This window comes from Carassius auratus, unplaced genomic scaffold (genome assembly GCF_003368295.1).
Source record: "Carassius auratus strain Wakin unplaced genomic scaffold, ASM336829v1 scaf_tig00036493, whole genome shotgun sequence".
Classification (NCBI taxonomy): Eukaryota; Metazoa; Chordata; class Actinopteri; order Cypriniformes; family Cyprinidae; genus Carassius; species Carassius auratus.
The window spans coordinates 5001-12500 of record NW_020526307.1 but is presented as its reverse complement, the minus strand read 5'-3'; the positions used below and the strand labels follow the sequence as shown (position 1 = coordinate 12500).

At 35.4% G+C, this 7500-nt stretch overlaps 3 non-coding genes across 3 annotated transcripts in view; all 3 read right to left on the bottom strand.

Annotated features, from left to right (window-relative positions):
• Positions 1 to 6186: 6186 nt before the first annotated feature.
• Positions 6187 to 6305, bottom strand: LOC113082542 (5S ribosomal RNA). Its single transcript, XR_003282732.1, has one exon. It is a non-coding gene; the product is annotated as a 5S ribosomal RNA (ribosomal RNA).
• A 651-nt stretch (positions 6306 to 6956) lies between these two features.
• On the bottom strand, positions 6957 to 7075 carry LOC113082522 (5S ribosomal RNA). Its single transcript, XR_003282718.1, has one exon. It is a non-coding gene; the product is annotated as a 5S ribosomal RNA (ribosomal RNA).
• Positions 7076 to 7435: 360 nt separating this feature from the next.
• LOC113082524 (5S ribosomal RNA) overlaps positions 7436 to 7500 on the bottom strand; it is a 119-nt gene continuing 54 nt past the window's right edge. Inside the window, exon 1 of the ribosomal RNA XR_003282720.1 lies at positions 7436 to 7500. This exon is cut by the window's right edge and continues 54 nt beyond it. This is a non-coding gene — a ribosomal RNA (5S ribosomal RNA).

Genomic DNA, 7500 nt, shown 5'->3' with positions numbered 1-7500 from the left:
CCCAGGCGGTCTCCCATCCAAGTACTAACCAGGCCCAAACCTGCTTAGCTTCCGAGAGCAGACTAGATCGGGCATAGCCTTTTTTTTTTTTTTTTTTTTTTTTTTATTAAGAAATTTCAATCAATAAAATACAATAGATTAAACACAATCAATAGAAAATACATAACATTGACTTTACACATCTCTACATTACACATCTTCCCTTTACATAGATAATTTAAAAAACTCTTCCATTTTCTGGCAACTTCCACATCTCTACATTACTCATCTTCCCTTTACATAGATACTTTAAAAAACTCTTCCACTTTCTGGCAACTTCCACATTAAATCATTTAAAACACAACAAACCTTTGGGGTAAAAACATCATAAAAAGAGTCTAACATATTTACACCTTTAAAGTACACATACAGTCTTTCAATATATAATTCTGTTTTTCTTTTAAACACACTCCAAACATCCAACACAATTTTTTCCTTTTTAGCCACAGTTCTTCTGTCCCATATTGCACTTTTCATTAGCATTACACACAGATTGATGAAACTTTTGTTTTTACACTTTTTTTCCCAACCAAACATCACAACTCTGTTCCATTCCATCACATTTTCATCCCACTCCTCAGTCACATCTTTAATTAAACATTTACATTTCCATAAAAAGTCCTCCAGCTCTCTACACTGTAAAAACATATGTAAAATCCCCTCTTCTTCTTCCTGGCACACTTTACACAGAGCATTTTCTTCCATTCCTATTTTATTTAAAATAACATCAGTAAAAACCACTTTATGCCTTATAAAATACTCCAAACATTCCAATTTTGTTTCCACACATTTCCCTGTCATGTTTCTCCATATACACTCTTTTTTTAAATCTTTGAATTTCTGCACCCAGTATCCATTTACAATCGGCTCTTTAAAAACATCATCTCTAAAAGCACAATAAATCATTTTCACAGTACATTCCTTAAAATCATACAGTTTTTCCCCTAATTTCACATTAATACATTTCTCTTTTGGTTCTCCTTCCATACTTTCTATTCTTTTAATCCACTCTTTAGGTATTGCATTTTTAATGATTTCATATTTATTTTTTATTTCTTGTTCACTGTAATCTTCTTTTGCCTCTTCCATTGCATCCACAATAAATTGTGTCGGTAAAAATCCTTCTTTAAATTCATATAAAACATCTCTCACTCTTGTTATCCCCACATCCAACCATTTCTTTAAAAAAATTTCTTTGTCTTGTTTTAAAATGTTTTTGTTTAAAAACAGAGGTTGATTTAAAATGTTTTCTCTCCCATGTGGATCATACTCTACTTTGTCTAAAAATTTTCCCCAGGCTCTAAACATTTCTCTATAAAACTCTGGTAATCTTTCTGTCATCCAATTCTTCGTTTTCATCCATAAAATTCCATCCCCCATGTTAAAATCCCCACATTTGTTTAAAAAATACTCCATTGTCCTTTTCCATGCTGTTTTGTGACCCTCATCCAGATATTTTTTTACTAATTTAATTCTTAAGCTATGTTTTCTCTGTTCTACATCAATTAATCCCATCCCTCCTTTCCCTACTTCTCCTATTAACGTACTATATGCAATTCTTGACGGTTTACTATTCCATAAAAAATCTAAAAAACATTTTTTCAACCTTTTCTCCACCCACATTGGCATAGAAGTCACATATAAAACATACCACAACTTTGACACCATTAACACATTTAAAATTAAAACCTTCCCTTTTAAACTTAAAGTCCTCAATTTCCAAAAATTTAACCTTCTTTCAATTCCTCCTACTATTTCTTCCCACATTTTTTCTTTAACATTCCTTTCTTCTTTTCCCATTAGAACACCTAAAATCCTTATTTCTTTTGTTTCTTTAAAATGAAAATAATCTGTTAAAACATTTACTCCTCCAAATCTCACATATGTTGTTTTTTCTTCATTTATCTTACCTCCTGATCCCCTACAAAACATCTGAACTACTTCCATTACTTTATTAACACTCTCTATATCTTTAACTATTATTGTTGTATCATCTGCATATTGAAATATTTTTTCATTTCCCCCACTTCCTTCAATGTTTATCCCTCTTATGTCTTCATCTATTTTAATAGCTAATCCCAATGGTTCTGCAACTAAAGAATATAAAAGCGCTGATAATGGACATCCTTGTCTTATTGATCTAGTAATTTTAAAACATTCAGTTAAAAAACCATTACACTGTATTCTTGTTATTGCTCCCCTATATATAATTGTAATCCACTTGATAAAATTTTCCCCAAACCCGTACTTTCTTAAAATTCCAAATAAATATTCATGCTCCACTCTATCAAAAGCCTTTTCAAAATCCAAACTAATAACATATCCTTTTTTGTTTTTTTCTTTCATATATCTTATCCTATCTATTATACTTAAAGTTGTGTCCGCTATATCTCTTCCTTTAACTCCATACACTTGATTTGTTTTAATTATGGTTGGCATTACCTCTTTCAATCTGTTAGCTAAAACTTTTGTTAAAATTTTCAGATCTGTATTCAGCATTGTAATTGGTCTATAATTTTTTAAGTCTACTTTATCTCCTTTTCTTTTATATATCAACTTTAATAATCCCATCCCCATTCTCTGATTCATTTCCTTTTTCTTAAAAATGTCTTCATACACTTCTTTTAAAATACTGGTTAAAAAATCTTTAAAAACGATATAAAATTCACTCCCCAAACCATCTATACCTGGACTTTTATTTTTGTTTAATTCACTTATTGCTCTTTTTATCTCTTCTTCTCTTATCTCTTCATCACACTCTTTTTTGTCTATTTCTCCTACTGTTGTTTCTATTTTATTCAGTAACTCAAATTTCTCTTCTTCCCTCAACCCCTCAGTACTAAACAGGTTTTCATAATATGCTTTTACTTCTTTTAATATTTCCTCATTTGTTTCCACCACTACACCATTTTCCCCTCTTATTTCTTTAATCATTCTAGCTTTCCCTCTTATTTTTTCTAGATCAAAGAAAAACTTTGTACATTTTTCTCCCTCCACAGTATATTTAGCTTTACTTCTTAGTCTTGCACCTTCATATTTTTTCTCTTCCATTTCTTTCAATATTCCCTCCAATTCTTTTATTTTTTGTATATCTTTCCCATTCTCATTTAATTCCTTTCCCAATTTTTCTCTTATTTCTCTCTCCTTCTTCCTCTTACATATCTGTATTAATTTGCAATATTTTATTGTGAATTTTTTAACTAAATATTTAACATTTTCCCACCATATCCTTTTATCTTCACTGTACATTTCATTCTCCTTTTCTTTTTCAATAATTTCTTTAATACTTAAAACATACGCCTCATTCTTCAAAACCTCTACATTTAAAACCCATACACCCGGCCCTCTTTTCACTGAACTCCAGTCTACTTGCATAAAAATTGGTTTATGGTCACTTAAGCTTGATTCTTCATATTTAATATTACCGATAAATCCTTCAATGTTCCTTGTACACAAAATAAAATCAATCCTCGTCTTACACATAAAATTCCCTACTAATTGCCTCCTTGAATATTCTTTCTTTTTTCATTTCTTTCTCTCCATACATCAATCATATTATTTTCTTCCATTAATAATTTCAGTTCTTTTCTTCCTTTATCATTTTTAAAAACCATTCCCTCACCAATTTCTAATTTACTGAAAACGGTATTAAAATCACCCATCATAATAACTTCTTTATGTTTTTTTAAAAAATCTCTTAATACATTAAAATATTCCTTCTTTTCATTCTCTACAGTTGGTGCATGAATATTAACTACAATAACTTTTTTCTCCTCGTACTCCATTTCAACCGCAATACATTTCCCATCTATGTCATTATATATTGTTTTACATGATACCCCACAGTTTTCTTTTATTAAAATTGCAACTCCTCTACCCAGCCTCCCATCACCATTGTTATAAAAATCTCTCCACTCCACCTTTTCCTTATTTCAGTCATGTACTCTTCCCTCCAGTTAGTTTCTTGTAATAAAATCACATCCTCTCTTTTACACATTTCTTTCACCTTTTCAAATTTACCCATGTCCATCAGTCCCCTTGCATTAAAAGTAACACAACTTAAAACCATTAAAAGAAATAAAAATAAATACCTAAAAAACATTATTTATCTTCTCCCTCCAGCACTCTTAACACTTCATATCTGTTTACACTTTTTACTCGGCCCCTTGTCATTAACTTTTTTCTTACATTTTCCACATTTGGTTTTACCTTTAATGTTCTCCTTCTACTTTGTCCTCTCTCCCCTCTGTCTTTTCCCATGTTGTCCATCCTTGTTTCTTCTTCACTGCCCATTTCTTTGTTTTGATCATGCATTCCTTGTCCATCACTCTCCACATTATCCAAAAGATTTTTAAAACTGTCCGATATTTCCATTTCTGTCCATTGAGTATTCTGTTCTACTGTTTGTTCCTCATCCATAAAATTATTTTTTCCTTCTTCTTCTTTCTCTTGGTTGCCTGTTCCTCCTCCTGTTTCCTTCTGTGGTAATCCTTCATCCCCTTGTCCTTCATCAGTATCTCCTTCCTCTTCAGTGTTTCCTTCATGCACCTGTCCGTCCACCTGATGCTCCAGACCTCCTTCCTCTCCCTCCATCCAACACTCACACTTATTTAAAAATTTTTGACACTCCGGGCATCTGACCGCGTTGCAGTCCCTTGCGAAATGTCCCCTTTCCTCGCACTTGTGACACTTAAATTCAGGGCATTCTTTAAGCAGGTGATCTGGGCTCATGCACAGCTTACAGGTCTTCACCTGGTGGCTGTGCATCACCCTAAAGTACTGCGGCCCTTCTGCTGTTTCCAGCTTTGTGCTGTAGGGCAATGATGCCACCTCCTTGGGGAATCGCACTTTTAAAAACCTTGTTCCATCCTCTATTTCAGTGCCCGGGTAGCATCTTCTTTTTAATTTTGATATGGGATTAACTCCCCATCCCTCCAATTTTCTAAAAATGTCTTTATCATCAAGGTAGACGGGCAGGTGCATGAAGGAAACAACATAATCTCTATTTTGCAGTTTCTTTATTTCACAGTTCACTCCTTTAATTAACAATCCCTCAGTCAGTTCATCACATGTTTCTTCTTTTTCCATGGTCAGTTCATATTCCTTTCCTTGTCTTGGCCTTAGTGCTAAGATTTTCCCATATCCACATTTGTCCGTCACCGCTTTAATAATATCCACAGCTCTCACCTCATTTACGTTCTCCACATTCACAATCACAGTTGCCTCCTTTAAGTATTTCCTTTCACCAAATTTATCTCTTGCATCTTGTTTTTTACCGTGTCCTGCTCGTTGTCGATACTCCAGTCCAGGGTCGTTTGCCATGCGTGTCTCTCCAGCCAGTCCAGTGTCGTTTGCCTTACGTGTCTCTCCAGCCAATCCAGTGTCGTTTGCCATACGTGTCTCTCCAGCCAGTCCAGTGTCGTTTGCCTTACGTGTCTCTCCAGCCAATCCAGTGTCGTTTGCCATGCGTGTCTCTCCAGCCAGTCCAGTGTCGTTTGCCATGCGTGTTTCTCCAGCCAGTCCAGTGTCGTTTGCCAATAATCCATCCATTGTAAAAAATACAAACAAAAAATTAACCACCCTCCAGCCAGCAAGATGCTGCTGTTAGGTGGTTTAAAACTGAAAAACCACACAAAAAATAAACTAAAAGTCCAAAAACAACTCACAAAACAAACACTAACAGAAAAATCAAAATGGAGGAGAGCCTTCCTCTCCAAACTGCAGCCAACACTTCCTGTAGCTCTCTAGCGCCCTCAGGTTGGTATGGCCGTAAGCGAAGACTGCTGCAAAGAGAGGGCTATTTAAAGACCATCCCATCTAATCGCCAGTACATTATATAAGTAGGAAAGAAAACCCAAAAGCTTAAAGCACCTGGTATTCCTAGGCAGTCTCTCATCCAAGTACTAACCAGACCTAAACCTGCTAAGATTCAGATATCGGGCATTGACTTTTTTTTTTTTTTTTTTTTTTTTTTGCAAGATTATTATATAAATCGTGAAATTTTCCAAAAAGTTTAAAGCACCTGGTATTCCCAGGCAGTCTCCAAACCATGTACTAACCAGGCCCAAACCTGCTAATATTCCGAGATCGGGCATTGACTCTATTTTTTGGCAAAATTATTATATACTAAGTGAAAAGTTTCCAAAAAGCTTACAGCACCTGGTATTCCCAGGCGGTCTCCCATCCAAGTACTAACCAGGCCCAAACCTGCTTAGCTTCCGAGAGCAGATGAGATCGGGCATAGCCAGGTTGGTATGGCCGTAAGCGAAGACTGCTGCAAAGAGAGGGCTATTTAAAGACCAGCCCATCTAATCACCGGTATATTATATAAGTAGCAAAGAAAACCCAAAAGCTTAAAGCACCTGGTATTCCTAGGCAGTCTCTCATCCAAGTACTAACCAGACCTAAACCTGCTAAGATTCAGATATCGGGCATTGACTTTTTTTTTTTTTTTTGCAAGATTATTATATAAATCGTGAAATTTTCCAAAAAGTTTAAAGCACCTGGTATTCCCAGGCAGTCTCCTATCCATGTACTAACCAGGCCCAAACCTGCTAATATTCAGAGATCGGGCATTGACTCTATTTTTTGGCTAAATTATTATATACAAAGTGAAAAGTTTCAAAAAGCTTAAAGCACCTGGTATTCCTAGGCAGTCTCTCATCCAAGTACTAACCAGACCTAAACCTGGTAAGATTCAGAGATCGGGCATTGACTCTTTTTTTTTTTTTTTTTTTTTTTTTTGCAAGATTATTATATAAATCGTGAAATTTTCCAAAAAGTTTAAAGCACCTGGTATTCCCAGGCAGTCTCCAAACCATGTACTAACCAGGCCCAAACCTGCTAATATTCAGAGATCGGGCATTGACTCTTTTTTTTGGCAAAATTATTATAAACTAAGTGAAAAGTTTCCAAAAAGCTTACAGCACCTGGTATTCCCAGGCGGTCTCCCATCCAAGTACTAACCAGGCCCAACCCTGCTTAGCTTCCGAGAGCAGACGAGATCGGGCATAGCCAGGTTGGTATGGCCGCAAGCGAAGACTGCTGCAAAGAGAGGGCTATTTAAAGACCAGCCCATCTAATCACCAGTACATTATATAAGTAGGAAAGAAAACCCAAAAGCTTAAAGCACCTGGTATTCCTAGGCAGTCTCTCATCCAAGTACTAACCAGACCTAAACCTGCTAAGATTCAGATATCGGGCATTGACTTTTTTTTTTTTTTGCAAGATTATTATATAAATCGTGAAATTTTCCAAAAAGTTTAAAGCACCTGGTATTCCCAGGCAGTCTCCAAACCATGTACTAACCAGGCCCAAACCTGCTAATATTCAGAGATCGGGCATTGACTCTATTTTTTGGCAAAATTATTATATACTAAGTGAAAAGTTTCCAAAAAGCTTACAGCACCTGGTATTCCCAGGCGGTCTCCCATCCAAGTACTAACCAGGCCCAAACCTGCT